Source organism: Accipiter gentilis, chromosome 29, assembly GCF_929443795.1.
Source record: "Accipiter gentilis chromosome 29, bAccGen1.1, whole genome shotgun sequence".
NCBI classification, from domain to species: domain Eukaryota; kingdom Metazoa; phylum Chordata; class Aves; order Accipitriformes; family Accipitridae; genus Astur; species Astur gentilis.
The window spans coordinates 3,342,829-3,358,833 of NC_064908.1; the positions used below are offsets into that span (position 1 = coordinate 3,342,829).

Genomic DNA, 16,005 nt, shown 5'->3' on the forward strand with positions numbered 1-16,005 from the left:
AAACAACTCTAAGTTAGCATAAAGCTGTTTATTAAAGAAGATGCACTTCTTGTTCCTTGAAATGGCAGCATGCAAGAGCGAACATAGCACTGCCTTCTGCTTGATTAGCCCTGCAAACCTCCTGCACAGTCACACAGAATGAGTTTGACAATTCTGCAAAGTTTCTGGCCAAAATAAACTAACCATATTTCTCTTCTGCCTTTGTCCCGAAGGAAACTGCAAAGAAAAAGCAGTTGGTTTCTTCCAGTATTTGTACTTGGTGCAATTTCTGAGTATTGCTGTTCTGTTTGCTGCCCCTGTTTATGAGGGGAGGCAGGATTTCAGACAAGCTGTTGCCCATACAGACAGCAGGATGTTTTGCTGTCATGCAGGATCACTTCTCTTCCTCTTGCAAGCTTACAGGCTGCCATAACTCCGAGTGAGAACAAAGTAGGAGGAAGGGGTAGGAATATAGTGCGAACAGGAATTCACATCCATGTCCAAAGGCAAATCACCTCTCCTGCCTCAGCTCCTCCCCAGGAGGAAAGATGCCTTTTATCTGCCCGATTAACACTTGAGGCTGTATTCTAAAAATGCTCCAGAAGTCCCAATTAACAGTTTAGTGCATCTTTAACTTGCTCTTGAATCATTGCCACTCTGCTGCCAGGATCACAGCTGTAGCTGTATTCTCATTTCAACCATCTTCTCTAGCTTAGAAACTCATCACAAAACCTCTGACCAGATCTCCCCCACACCCCCCAGCTCCCATCCAGATGCCTGGCTGCGGGGCAGGACCCTCTGGCTCCTTTGCACCCAAAAGGCACCCGAGAATGGGGTTTGAGTGCTGGCCACAGCCCAGATGTGCACAGAGATGCCAAGGATGTGGTCAGAGCAGCAGGACGAAGCCCACGCCGTCATACCAGGAGAGTTCAGGTCCCTGCTGTTCCCTCCCTCCCTCCATGGGAGCCACAGCTGCCGGCACGGGGCTATAATTAGCCACGAGCACACGCTGATGGCAACCCAACTCCAAAAGCCTTTCTTTTGCCCTCTAGAGCCCAATGCTGAAGGCAGCTATGGATTTGTCACAGATTGTGATTCAAAAATAGAAAGACGGTGGCACACATCGCTCTGAGCGGCGCGGGGTCCCTCGGCACCGGGACAATTAGGATTTGAGTCAGGTGTCAGATTCACTTGCCTGAGACCAGGACTATGTTTTCTCTAAGGCACGTCCCCCTCCGCAGCCTCTCCCACCGCAGGCGCGTGGGGAAAGCCTCGCCGCAGCCCGGGCTGAACCCGAACGCTCGCACCAACCCCACGTGGCATGTGGCCAACGCTGCCCACCCCATCGCGGGAGGTAATTGCACTGCGGGGCTCCATCTGCCTTCCCACATCTCAGCATCTGTTCAGAATCAATACGAGGAGCATCGCCAGCGCAGCTCAACAAACCCTTTTTTACTGGACAATAGGCAGCGTCAGGCAGAGACCGCATTTCCATTGTAGAGAAGCATTTTTTTTTTTTCTTTCTGGCATGTAACTTCCATGGCTGTGCACGTACCGCGTCCCTGCTGTTTGCCTGCACTATTTTATTTAGCAAGAGCTCCTTATGATTGAGAATCAGGATTTATTGCAAATTGATTGACATACGTTGACTTGAACAAGGCAAAGGCAGTGATTTAATGCATTCAACAGCCCACAGAATACATATTTGGTGCTCACCCAGGGCCTCAAGTTTTCTTGACATGAGGAGAAAACACATATCAGTCCCCGCAACATGGACAGTCTTCCTTATCTACCTATGGGGAAACTGAGGCAGGGTCACAGCCTCCTGGTAGCAGAGCTGGAATTAGAATAAGGACTTCCGGGTTTCTCCTACAGAATATTTTCAATAACTTTTTAGCTGCATTTTAGGGAACAATCTTGCAGTAACAAACAGAGGATGGAACTGGGCCTTGAAATGCGGAGAAAGCAAAGTAAAAACTTTGGAAAGTTCTCTCTTCAGTCGTTTTCATCTTCAAGACTGCGACCACAAGAAGGTTAAACCGGGCGCCTGCGGTTGGCTCAGCACTCTCACCCTGCAGCCCCATCGCTCTGCACAGGACTGCTCTATCAGCAGGAGTCACGAGGCAAAATCCTTCCCTACACTGAGCTGGAGAGGATGGGTCTCACAGGGCATCGCTGCTGGGGATGACTGGGAGGTTGGGAAAGGGCACAAATACCCAGTGACCCTGACCTCCGTGCTCAGGCCCAGCAGCTACGAGGGTTTCCAGAACACCAGAGGCCAGCTTGAGTCTCTCCTGGAGGTCTGAGCATGGAGCTGGGACTTTTGCTTTATAACCACCCCCTTTCCCTCCCGTGTCATGCTGCTCCACAGCCGTGCTGTTTGTCACTGCAGTAAAGCGGGGAGCAGCGCACAGAGGAGGTCTGATTTTTGAGGGATTAAGAGGAACTAAAAGTTTCACTGCTCGCCTGCCTGTTGGTTGATCCACCTCGTCCCTCGGCCGGGCTGTGTCTGGAGCCCGGCTCCTGTACGCCCACAGCCAGCTGCGGGGCAGGGAGGGCAGCCCTCGTCCCCGACAAGCCACCCCCGGTGTGACTACACACATTAATGCAAAGCACTTTCCATCTTCCAAGCCTTAAGTAGGTAGCATTAGCTCCACGGATGCTCTCTGCCACCGCAGGCAGTCCAAAGCCATCCTTAAGTCAAGTCATACCACCCCTGCCTAAGCATGTCAGGGATTAGACACTGAAAAGTTCATTAGTGCCATTTCCCTACTTATCACAGACTAAGGCAGGCGCAGGGGGGGCCAGCGCTGGTGTTACTCGCTGGTCAGCTGTGAGGCCACCGTCCCTGGCTACGCTGAATGGAAGTGACACGCTGCTGCTCACTATATGCTGCTCCGACTCGTGGCTGGAGCCGACACCGTGTATGTGCTGTCTGCTTCGAACAGGAGGGTGATGCTAATCTCTGCCCATGATACGGCCACGCTGGTCAGTGCGGGTTAAACACCCTCCCACGACAGCAACCTGCTGCGCGGTTTCTTACAGCGCTTCCACTGATGGGAACTAGAAACACGGCGAAGCTAGCTCCCTGGCGTGGGGAGGCTGTCGAGGGGCTGGGAAGGTGGTTCCTCACCCTCCCCCGGAGGGATCGTGGAGCTGCAATGTCCCCGTGTTCCTTTCCTAACTCCTGCCTGCAGTCACACATCAGCCTTCTCCACAGAAGCTGAGTTTTGGCTGCTCCGTACCCTCACGTCTGGGGTGATATCCTGCACCCACAGACCAAAAACTTATGGGCAACTTCAGAGTTTCTCCTTTCCTTCTTATCCACTCATTCTGCTGGAGGGGGTTTTCTCCAAAGGGTTCCTGCCTGGCTGGTTCAATCCTGGTACACGACAGTGCTCCGACAAAGCAGCTCAAAATACTTCATCATCATTTACCTTAAATTAACGTAGTTTTAAAAGCACATGCAGTTAGTCGGAGGACTAGCAGTGGAGCACAGAACTTTTCAGCCATCTACCAGCAGCAGAGTCAGCAAGTCACAAATATGACACAATTTTCTTCCCATCCAAGGAATCTCTGGTTGTCCATGTTTGCCAGCTCCCACCTTGACATCAGCAAACAGAAGCCTACCTCACAAAGCACACGTAACAGCTGTTCCTATGGAGCCATCTCCATCCATCCCACCCAGATCCAGCTAGACAACTAGGGTGTGGAGCCCAGGGCAGCTGCACAGACATGACACATTGTGATAATATCTTATCACTTGCAGCAAGAAGAAAGTGCCTGCAAGACTTTCTCAGGCAGCTGATGTGCTGCAAGACCTTGCAAGCTGCAGGACAGTGTCCTATTGTTTGTGGTGTTATTTTTTCTGCCCCTGCAGGTTTTTTTTATTTAATCTTTTAAAATGTAACCCAATGGACTAATATCATGTTCTAGCAAGTAAGACCACGTCTAAGGTGAAGCAAATCAGGAGCTGGGCTAGCAGAGATTTCTGAGGACGAGGAATGAAACAATCCTTCCATGGTGCCAGGAGAGGGAAATGCCATTTAAAACCAGACACTGTTCTAGCAAAGCCCAGATTGAATGAAGACTAAATAAGAGCTGACAAGCTGACATTTGAAAATGCAATTAGCTGCCTTGTAGAGCCACCCTGTTATCTTATTGTTAATTATATGTTTGCTCAGTCTAAGAGGCAATACACTTATTTAAAATTCATTCTCCGGCTCTCCTGCTTTGACTAGTCCCTTCAACCAAGAATTCCTATCCTTCCCCATCACCCCAACCCTACTTCACAGAGTTACGGTGAGTTTGGTTTCCACAAAAGGACCGTGCTATTGTGTATTATGTAACTGCCATTATAAATCTGCTCTTGAGGAAACATCTAGAGCAACAAGTGAATTCCCAAGATAAGAGGTGCTTGGGAACAACTGGATGCCAATGAGAGTGCTGAGACTCACTGCATTAATTTCCCATTTATGCAGTTCCAGAAAGGTGCCATCCCTCCCCAGGAGTGACAATTCCAGTCACCCCACTGAATTTAACTAACCTGTTTCTGCAGCACTTGATCCAATCAGAGATGTATTTATTCTTATACAAGCCTCTAACTCCTCTCTTAATTGTGATAAAGTTGTCTTTTAAACATACAGAGCGTGCGTCATGAACCCGGGCCATTTTATGGACATAAACTATCATTCACATTTGTTTGTCTTGCAAGGCAAGTTAGGAGGGAAGGAAGGAACATTACAGCTGAGCAAACACAGTGATCTCCTGGGTAAAAAGCCAGCCAGGAACATTTAGAAATCACAGGCTCCCCAGCTCATCTCCTGGCACTCACAGGAATCAGTCCCACCTCCGTTCCAAAACCAAGGCTCTCTAGAAAGGTTGGTCTATTTGGAGAGGAAGGTTAGAGTAGCAAGGCAGACAAGGAAACCAGAGTTTTGAAATATAAAACCATGAAATATAACATTAGAGAGAAGCCCGCTACACTGGGCTCAAGCCAGATTAGCCTCACAGCTGTCACCATGGCCAGGAGAATTCAGACGAGGTCAACCAAAAATACATAGCCGTGGACTCAGCTGCTGATATTGCTGGAAAATAAAACCCTGTGGGCCTTGGCATCTGGATACCAGAGCTGTCAATAAGAGATGTCAGGCTGTGATATGCAACATAATATTTTGAAGGACACCTCTATTGTACACATATTTGTCTTCTACTAAGTGCAGCCCATGTATTTTGTATAAACTAATGAATGTATGAATTAACCCTAACTTCAGCTTCTCTGAGCATAAGGGAAGGAGCACTTGCTTTTCACAGAAAGTTCAGTCTTAAGATATTTTACATTAGAATTCAAATTTACTAGTTATAGTGGAAGAAGGAAATAGGATTATCAATTTATTAAGTAAGTTGATTTGAAATGGTTTTCAAGAGGTTGTTCTCAGGGCACTCTCATATACATAGCTTCACTGCAGAGGGCATCAAATCCTACCTAGCTACGCTCTTTTGAATTTGCAATGGGAGAAGTAAAAATAAGCCAAGTTTTAAGTCCCCAGACGTGCTTGCAAGACTTGCAATTCAACTACAGACAGACTGCTCAAAATGACAGTGCCAAAACATGGTCTGGGGCATGCCAGATGTATCATGAAAGGAGGGCTGGCCTGAGAGGAGCTTCAGGGGTCCCATGCATGCTGTCACATGTGCATGGCTACAAAGCCTCAGTTCTCCCATTCCCCCCTCCCTCCCACTTGTCTGCACACATCTGTGAACACGTCACAGGGATTCGAACAGAAACCAATGAGCTTGCAACAAGCAGGCTTTGTTGCTGGGTCCGGTAGGAATCTGAAAGCAAGATTTCACGAATCCTGACACCATTTAAGTGACAGCAAGAAAGAGAGCTTTTTCTATGCTCTTAACTCAATAAGGGTACAGCTCAGCATACAGATGTGTCTTTATCAACTGCAGAGCCAAGCTGTGCTGTTAGGCATATTAGTAACTCTCACAGCTATCACAAACAGGGCTGTGTAATTAAACGCGAGGTGGCTGGTGGTACCATACCCTACTGTGGACCTGTTAAGAGCCTGTGGAACAAGATGCAGGCTGGCTCCAAGTACTAATCATCTAAATTGCTTGAGGAAGAGTGACATTTACCACCACTCGCACACCAAAGCACAGGCAGCTCCTCATTAACTGAGCAGACTATGTGTAAAGCTTCCAGGAACAAGTCAAGAGTCAGGGCTGGTCTTCACCTTTTCACTTTGTTGGGTGAGAAGGGAGTGCTGTAATTTCTTTCCCTCCCTCCTAGCCCCCAGGCTGTGTGAATATCCAATAAAAGCCGCTGTGAATATCCAATAAAAGCTGCTTCACAGTGATATGAGGATGGGCAGTCAATCTCTGTACATGAGAAAAGGTTCTCAAAAGTGATGCAGAGAGCAAGTAGATTGTTTTGCTTCCTGCCTGTGAAAACCCTTAAGGTAATGGGATCACAAACCAATTCTGTTTGGAAGGGACCACAGCAGGTCAGCTAGTTCAGCCGTCAGCTGAAAGCAGGATCAGCTATGAAGTCAGACCAGGTTGTTCAGGGTTTTATCCAGATGGGTCTTTAAAACAGCCATCCAACAAGGGTGGAGACCACCCAGCCTCTCTGGGTAACCTATGTTACTGCTTGACAGCTATGCTGGAGATGGGGTGTGGATTTACACACACACCCCTTGCATCCTCTTATTTCAACCTATGCTTCTTACCCCTTCTCCTTACCGAAGACAGAAGGAGCAACGGGGAGATCAACAAGGCAGGGACTGAGGCTGAGGGGCCGCAGAGCCCCCTCCCTCCGTCCCTCCCCCGGGGCGGGGGTGCGGGGTCGCGGCGGCGGTTCAGCACCCTGGAGAGCGGCCGGGGCGCCCCGCGGGACGGACTGGACGGAGGAGGCTCAGGTCGGGTCTTTCTCCCACCCACGGACACTCATTTCCTTCTAATTCCCTGATCCGTGGGGATTTTCATTCTTCCTGGCTAACTCCAGGTAAACCATCCTTTAAGCATCTTCCCGTGTTGAAATTTGGGGATGGGATGCTCTCTCAGGCTCACGCCATCATCTGCAGTTTTGTTTGCATCCTCAGTGTAAATATACACAGAGTCGTAGAATTATTTAGGTTGGAAAAGACCTTTGAGACCATCAAGCCCAACCGTAAACCTAGCACTGCCAAGTCCATCACTAAACCATGTCCCTGAGTCTTACGTGGAATGAAAAATCTTTAAGAAGCTGGAAGCATACGTGCTACTTTTGCACCTAACATATGCAGGACACCAAACAAATTAAACAGAGAGCCTGAATGCTTGTTCAAGAGCACTGATCTCCGAGTAACCCCTAGAACACAGAAGCCACTTTTTATCCTCAAGGAGCGACTACTTAATACAAATGAAAAACATGAGCAACAGGTCAGTGCCTTAGATGTTCTCCTCAATTTTAGAGGCGCTGCATTTTCTTTTAACTTGGAGCTTCTTGAGGTTAATGGGATAACTAGGAAAAGTAAACATTTCGTAGCAGAAAGGGGATTTCACTACAATTTCTACAGATTCAAGGAGAGTCCTATCCACCTCACAGCTCACACTGCAGTTGCCAGCCCTGCCCATCTATGCCAGGGCATTTCAAGAGGCATATAGTATGCAGGCTGACAGTGAGACAGTATCATGCTTGCTGTGACTTAGAAAGTCCGTAGGAACCCATCAGTCCCTATGCTGGAAGATAGCAAAATCTACTGTCAAGGAGGCATAAAGCAGTAGAAAACCTGCCAGGAATTCAAATGAACCTCCAGGTTCCCCTTGCACCAACCCTCTGGGTTATGCTCCCTTTAACTAGCCATCTGTAAGGATCAATGTTTGCTTCCAAAGGTGGGAAAGCAGCATCTAGGACAGCCCATGCTATGTATTTATCAGCTATACCTATGTCATGCTTTGAACATGAGATTATTTGTTGCCTGTGACAAGGAACAGCAGTGCCCGTTGGAGCAGGGCCTGGCAGGAGATGGGTCCACCCCGGACTGCACAGGCCTTCACATATGAAGTTGTAGAACCCTTTCAGATTCCACTGGAGTCACTGGGACTGGAAGGCGCTCAGTACCACGCTAGTTTGAACCTTGACTGGACAAAGCACCCTCTTTTCAGTGCTAATGCTTCTCTGGCAGCCTCAGAAGCCAACAGCCCTAAGTTTAGGTTTGAGTAGCAGAGGCAGACTGATGCTAGCAAAGGATTTCTAGATGCTGCTTTTTGAAGGAAAGTCTCCATTCCCTGTTCCCAAGACACGCACCCTGTCCCCAAGACCTGTACCCTGTCTTTTGTTCAACTCTGCCTGCAGCCAGGGCAGGATGCTTCGCTCTCCTGTGCCCTTGGGCTGTTCTCTCCAAACTGCATTCCTACAGAGAGAATAATAGGACCTGGTGATCACCAGCAGCAAGAGGATGGGATGAGATCCAAAGGACTCTGAACTGAGAGAAGCTAAAGAGGCAAGGCCAAGACTTGTCCTTGCATAGAATCCTTGGGAACTTCTACCTGGTTTAGCCATGCAAAACCATCTCTATTTGTTCAGTTGTTAATCCTTCTCCTCCTATCTCATTAACTAGGAATGGTGATCCCTATAAGCAGGGCTGAGGTCTAAATCCTCCTCTATTTTAATCCATCAAAACACAACACAGTTTCTTTCAGATCTGGATTGAAAAAAAAGGGGAGAAAAAAGGGAGAGGGATTATTTAGCATAACAACAACTGGATCTCTAAAATTATGCAACAATTATCCTGGACAGCAAAGGTAAAAGAAAGAAGGTATGACCTGCTTCACCAGGAGGGGGGGGGGAAAAAAAAAAAAAAAAAAAAAAAAAAGACGGAGCAGAAGTCATCCAACAACATAAGAATATGATTTTTGAAAGGAGTTACCCACAGGGCAGGGAGACAAGCTAGACCTCTCTGACAAGATTTGCTAGAGCCTTTCAAAAACTGTAACTGAATACGAGCCTTGGTTTCAGCTGCCTGCTCGGTTTTAAGATACAAGGGAGTATTTTGGTAAAGGCAAACTAAACCCAAGGAACAATAAAGGTTCAAAGGGGAAGTACCAGAGTTTAGGTTTCTTTCTTGGATTTTTAAAAGTCTACTCCCAGGTTTTGCTTTTATTCAAATTCAGGTAAAATCTGTTTTTCTATACATGACTCAGAGACATTCAATGTAAACAACTGTAATGGATTTAAATCCTCACAATTCAGCTGTATTCTTATTTCACTTAAGCAGAGCTTTGCAACTGTGCAGAAACCAGGGGATTTCACATCTCCCTTGAAGTCCTGTAACCGTACAAATGAAGGAGCTCTGCCCTACCATTCAGGTTTAGCTACATATAAGGTTAAGTGCTGATGAGGTTCAAGAGTCTGATGCTGCACAGACAACTAAATTAAAACCCCATAAAACTCAACACACACATGCTGCTTCTGTATGGAGAAGGAAGAAATTCAGCAACTCCTGCCAAAGACTCACAGATAATGTCAGAACCACAGAAGTGTCCTGGGAATCTGGCTGTTTAATTTCCCCAGATTTCTCAAACAATCTCAAGTGCAAACCTTTTATTTGTGGGCTCCTCTTTATCAGAGCACACCAAGAACAAGATGGAGCCAATGCACTCTGAAGCTCTGAGTAACCTGTACAAGCCATCGCTCTGCCCAGGTAGGCTCCATTTCTCAAAACACTGACGCTTATCCAGACAGTATTTTGTTAGAGGACCCCCATAACTACCATGTTTCTGCTGCATGGGGTTAAACATATGACAGGAACGGGTAGAAGATTCAAGCCTGGCAAGGTACTTGGTACCTATGAATAATTCACCCAGCAAGCCTTCTCCCAAGGACACTAGGTCACCCAACCAGGCCTGAAACAGAGCATTGGAAGTAAAAATCGTTTCAGTGGAAAGTTAAACTACTTTAAAAGCCACCTATTTACCGTTTCCCATCATCCTGAACCAAGCACCAACAAAGGTCCCTTTACCTTCTGTCCACATCCATTCTTCCTTTCCTTATGATCGCAGGCGACACCAACAGCTGCCTTGGTCTGCATTTACAGCTTTTCATTTCTATTCCCACCCAGTCCCTGACACACAATATTGACACGTTACCATTCACATCCGATCTCAACACCTTCCCTGCTCACCACGCATGGGCTGCACCCAGCAGCTCACCCATGAGACTCTCAGTGCCCTCCTTCAGAGGAGGGACACAACCATGCCAAGACCTACACACAGGGATCTCATGGGAGTAGCCTCCTCACAGGGTCTCAGACAGCTGGCAGGGACACAGATATGAAGAAGGAGACCTCATTTCTTGTTGTTATTATTAAAGATATTTGACCATCTTTGACACTTGTGCACTGCAGAAAGCCTTTGCAGTGGCACTTTGCCAGCAGCAGCATCGATTTTATATACCAGACCCAAGAAGATGAAGACAATTAGATCACAGCTAGGCAAATAATTCATTATGAATTAATACCATTTGAGAGCTTGGGATATTTTCCATTTAATCATTAGCTGGGAGAAGAGATGATTGGATTGACTGACTTAGTTTAAATCAGATCCCTAGCCACAGCCAAGGCAACACAACTCGGGAAACACTGCGGCTTGCAGTAACCCCCAGCGAGACACTGAAGATGATGTTGGAGCTTTGTTATTACGGTAGCCAACACTACCACACAGCTCTAGCTCAAGCAAGACAAAGCCAGTCCCCAGGTCTCAACCCCTGTAAACAAAGTCCATTTTCAAATTTAACAACTCAAGCCCATCCTCCGTCAGCTGAGAAGACCTCCATGCATTATTTATGTTGTACTTGTATTACAGCTACACAAAAAAGGAAAGTCAGCAAAGGGCCCTGCCTGAAGCCGTTAAATAGAAAGAATGTGATGCTGAATTTGACCAGTTATCTTTCAAGGTAGGCCATGCAAAGAAGTTTTCTGGAAACAAAGCAGTCGCGCTGACGATCAATTTAGCTGTCTGCCAAAGGGTAGACATTTTACAGAAATACAGCCAACAATAAAGCAGTCAGCATCTCGGTAAAAGTCACTGGATTCTTGCTTTTGTCCTCAGCATCTGATAGGAGCACCCCAGAAACACTGACAGCACCACAGTATCCATCTTAAAACAGTCAGGTGTCTGGTCTGCATTTCGGTATTCCAGTTTTTCTGCGATATACACGTCCCCCTGCCCCTTTACACTGCCTCTCTCTCAAAAAGCAGACAGAAACATCCCCCTTTGACTTTCAGAAGTGCTCCATAGCCCACATGCTATTCCAAGGACCTGACCTTGAAAAAGAATCTCAAAGGCAGTATTCAAAAGGAAAAAGAAAAACCTATCCAAGCAGCAAGCCCCACGAGCCTTTCCCAGTTCTAGAAGGGACAGGATTTTCTAGAGAAAACCTCCCTCAACCCCCCCATAGCCCCCCACAGTACTGTGCCCAGAGGCCTCAGCAAGATGCAAGCATGCATCTTCCCTGTGCCCTGTCCTCCAAGGAGCCACTAAGGCCACGGAAGAAGATACCACTCTGTGCTCAAGCCAAACAGTACCTCTTCCAGGCCCACAGGACTCCCACCTCAGACACAGCCACGCACATGCAGCAGAGTTTCCTTCAGTCTCCGCAACCCATTTCTGAGCATTTGCCGGAGAGAGGGAACAGCTGAACCGCCCGTACAGCCAGGAGTACAAATGATTCAGCACTTTCCCCACCTCCAGAAGCCTGATCGATAGCAGCGAGCTGCTCTGCAGGCACAGCCAGAGCATGCAGATTAAAAATACGGCAGTCACCAACCGCTGCTCTCCGGCGAGGCCTGGCTCCATCGAACGCAGCATCGCAACCCAGGTGTTTTCAAAGAGGCCTCGCCGACGAGGCCGGCGGATGCGTTTTGCCAGCCCGGGATGTTTCAGAGGGAGAACGTGAATCCACCCCCAAACACGAGAGGGAAAAAGGAGGGTGCAGCCTCCCCGCAGAGCGAACCTTCCTCCCCAGGAGCTCTCGGGGACCGAAACATGCCCCGTCACACAAAGGTCTCTACCCGGGCCGCGTTTCCCTTCCTGCCCCCTGTCCCCCCCCCCCCCCCCCAGACTGACACATCAGGATTTTATCACACGCATAGACACGATGTCATGACGTAAGACCAAAAATCCCATCACATGCCCGAGCCCGGTACCCAAGCTCCCTCCACATGCAGCTCTGGCTCAGAGAGGGGAAAAAAATAAGGGGGGGGGGGGGGGTAAACCCCGCATGCAGTGGGGTCCCAAACCCGCCATAAGGGTGCAGGGACCAATCCCCCCCCCCCCCCCCAAGCCGTGCCCGGGGGCTGCCGCAGCCGGACCGACCCGAGCATCCCCCCACCCGGGGGGCCACCCACAGCCCGGTAACCCCACCCCCCCCCCAAACCCTTAACGCCCCCCCCCACACACACACCCCCGCTGACCTGCTCCGGGAGCGCCGGGGCTGACGGCAGCCGGGGCTCAGCCGCGCCGCACTGCGCGCTCCCGGGCGCGGCCGCGCCGCACTGCGCGCTCCCGAGGCGGGCGGGCGAAAGAAGGAGGGAGGAAGAGAAGGAGGGAGGGAGCGCGCCCCGGGAGGAGGCAGGGAGGAAGGCAGGGTCTGGTGGGAAAGGGTAGAGGGGGTAGAAGGGAGGGGGAGGGATTCATTAGCGGTGCCGTTAATTAGCAGCTGCAGCCCCTTAGCGCGCTGCCGGCCGGCACCGGCTTTGCCCCCCCCCTCCCCAATCCCCCGGCTGAGCGGCCCCCAAAAGTTCCCGCAGGCACTAAAAGCACAGCCCGGGGTCCCAAACCACGCGGGTCCCAGACTTTAAAGCCAATTTCCAGATTTTATTTTTTTTTTTTTTCCGGGCAGGAAAGGACAAGGCTTTCCAGAGCGCTGGGGGTCACCCAGATGAAGGGTTGCGGAGGAGCCCAGGGTTACAGACACTTTGCTGATATCCCCCCCCCCACTCCCTGAGAAGCAGGATCGCCCTTGGGGGGGGGGGGGGGGTCTTTGCCACGCAGGGGGCTGCTGGAGAGGAGCAGCAGTGTCACAGTTTGGCTCTGGGGAAGATGTCAGCTGGTGGCTATCTGCAATCGGGCTCTCTCCCCCGCCGAGTGACCCAGCAGAAGCTTCTGTTAACATCGCAGCCCAGACATCTCTTCAGTGACTTGGTTATCAGAAATGTCAGTTTAATTAAAGCCTCCCCCATCTAGGAAACACTCGCAGTGAGATGTGCCACTTCCCTGGCCGTACATTTTATTACATTACAAATAGTCTGCTGAGGTTGTGAAACTTAAACTAATATAGACATTTCCTCTAGAAGCAACACACTGATCCTTATTGATTTAGCATATCTTCTAGACAACGTATATTGAACATGCTGATGCGCGTCATATATTCAAGCCCTTTAGAGGGTTATCACAAAAAATACCAAGGTCCCTGGCTTGGCCCAAGAGATACATTTGCATTTATGCGTGTCACCATCCCATGAAAGCCAGTGAAGAATTCACACGTCAGAAATGAGATGTGTGTCCTGCAGGGTCTGCTGGACCACCAGAGAAAAGAACCTTCCTCGGGGGATCTGGAAAAGAAGCTGTAGACTGCGATTTCACTATTGAGTAGTAGATGCAGGAACACAAACCCAGATTCAGAGAGCAGGTGCTGCAGGACAGCAACAGCCCAGCTGCTATAAATGAAGGAAGATAAATCAATTAAGAATAGCTGAGACAGTGCAGAACCCAGTGCTGAACAGAGCTCCAGCCACCCATCCCCAACTGCCAAGGTGCTGGTGAAAGCAGAGGCAAAATTCGAACCACACGTGGGAGCAAAGAGGGATCAGCAGCAAAGTACAAACAAACCAGGCGCCTAAAGCTGGGGACCTTTTACTACTGATGTTACTGAGGCACAGGCTTTCCTCCCTTACCCTGGAGCTGCTCAGCACACCTTTGGAAACATTAGACTTCATCAGGCTTTGCCATTTCTGCAGGGATCCCCTTGTACAGCTAGGTTTAGGGCAGGGGTATGTAGAGTCACTCAAGGCCTCCCTCTTTAAGAGTGTTGAGTGCTCCTCCATGATGCTGACTACCTTTAATTTCAGAGGGATCCGAGGGCACACTGTGCTTCATGAGCTGCTCAGTACCTTGCAAAATTCACTTCTAATCCTTGTTCCTGCAAGCATTTATCCCTCCTCTCCTGTTAGTGGTGCTGGTTGCAAAACAGCCTGCTGGGAAGGAACTGAAATATCCCTGCTTGCTTTTGGAAGTCTCTTTGCAGAGAATCCCATCTGGAGGAGGACACTGCCTACCCGCATCACACAAATCCTGATTTGCAACATACAGCGCTGATCTGTTTGCGCTATGAACAAAAATGTGCTTACTCTTCTTTGTAGCTACCTCTGTGAGAGGTACTGGAAGAAATGGCGAGCAGAGCTCTGATGCTTGGAGACCGTTCAGGCATGTGTACATGGTGGAAATGAAGCTGAGACGTGCTTCCTATCCTGCATCTCTATCTAGGGATAACCAAATCTGGTGCAGCAAGGATCAGAACAGTCAAGAGAAATAGTTTGTTGCAAACCATTGGCAACTTGAGATGAAGCACGTATGTGCAATAGGAATTGCACCCTGTACTTGCAAGATATATTTGCGAGTTAACCATTAAAATTAGCATGAAGCTAGGCCCAGGTGCTTGGTGTTTCCCAGCAAGCAGGCGGTTGAACTAGGAGGACATCCCACACCAACAGAGAGAGACATATGTGCCTTGGTTATTGAGACAGACCTTTCTGCAGGGCAGAGCCCAGTCATGGGAGGTGAGGGGCCGACTCCTGAGGCAGCAGCGGTGTGCTCCCTCCTTGGCTCTGATTCCTCACCAGATCCACTCTGGATATTTGTCCTCACTCAAGAGCTCATAGAGGGTCCCCTCCTTTGCTTTCTCCCTAGAGATCCACTGCAATCAAATTAACATGGTTAACCAGGGAATGGGCAATGAGGAGAAATTAGATGAGTTCCTCTCCTCCAACCAATCTCTTTGAAGAAAGTATTGATTAGCCTTAAAGCATTTGCACTTGGAAAGATGGATTCATGGGCACCCTGCTATGACACTCGAGCCTTTCAGGAAAAGCTAGTGATGGATGCACATCCCAGGCACTTTGTTTTAATGGAGCAGCAGCTTCGCTTGCCCCTAGGATATAAATCATTGTGCTGTTGCAGCCAGTCTGTGCTTTCCGAGTTGAGAGCACAGGACACGAAGCCCTTCCCATCCATAGGTACTGGAGCACTGGCAGAGGTCATGCCTCATTAACGCACCTGCAGTTTTATTCAGTATTGGTACAGAGGATTTAAAACCTGGACTGGCATTTAAGTACACTCATCCTGTATTTGCTAAGCCACTCCAAGCACGCAACGCAGTATAGACTTCTACTCCATTGGAGCCAACAACTAAAAAGGAGAAGGTACCCTTCGCTTCATGAGCATCCAACTCCAGAGGCCTCGGACCCCACTTACCAGCAATACCAGACCTCTACGACTGCAGAAGGATGCAAAAACCCACCTATCGCTACCAACCCACCCATAAAGGCTGAGGTTGGTGGTGGATGCCCAGGACCGACCAGCCCGGCCCTGCCGTTCGTTATCCGGTGCTGCCATCTGCTGCTACAGCACAACCGTGTTTTCCTGCTAAGGGCGATTATTTTTAGCGTGCATAAAACCTACAGAACACAAGGTCGTAGTACCGCCGTCAGGCGGCTGTTGGGAATCTCGCCCAGCGCTCGCCTGTAAATCTCAGCGGACTGGGAAAGTCTGCAGGTGGTTTGCAGCAAACTGGGAAAGCAAGCTTTCTCTGTGTGCGTATTGCAGGCACAGAAGCAAAGGAAAAGAATTGCAGTTGGCTAGGTGAATGCTCTGCACCCAAGATTAACTTGGTGTCAGGCAGGCATGCTCCAGCCTTCACTCCACAAAAGGTTTCCTTCAACTTTTAAATCTAGAAAAAAAATAATCTTTATTTGCCTGCTT

At 49.0% G+C, this 16,005-nt stretch overlaps 1 protein-coding gene across 23 annotated transcripts in view; it reads right to left on the reverse strand.

Moving 5' to 3' along the window:
* Nucleotides 1-12,529, reverse strand: part of NFASC (neurofascin) — a 98,231-nt gene extending 85,702 nt beyond the window's left edge. For 17 of the 23 annotated variants that reach the window (XM_049831668.1, XM_049831662.1, XM_049831661.1 and 14 more), the window contains exon 1: nt 12,441-12,516. The gene's annotated coding sequence lies outside the window, so the exon portion shown is untranslated. Of the gene's footprint in view, nt 1-11,438; nt 11,458-12,422 lie in introns of those variants that run through there. The other 6 variants (XM_049831671.1, XM_049831669.1, XM_049831647.1 and 3 more) reach the window with 5 other exon arrangements.
* Between the last annotated feature and the right edge of the window lie 3,476 nt (nt 12,530-16,005).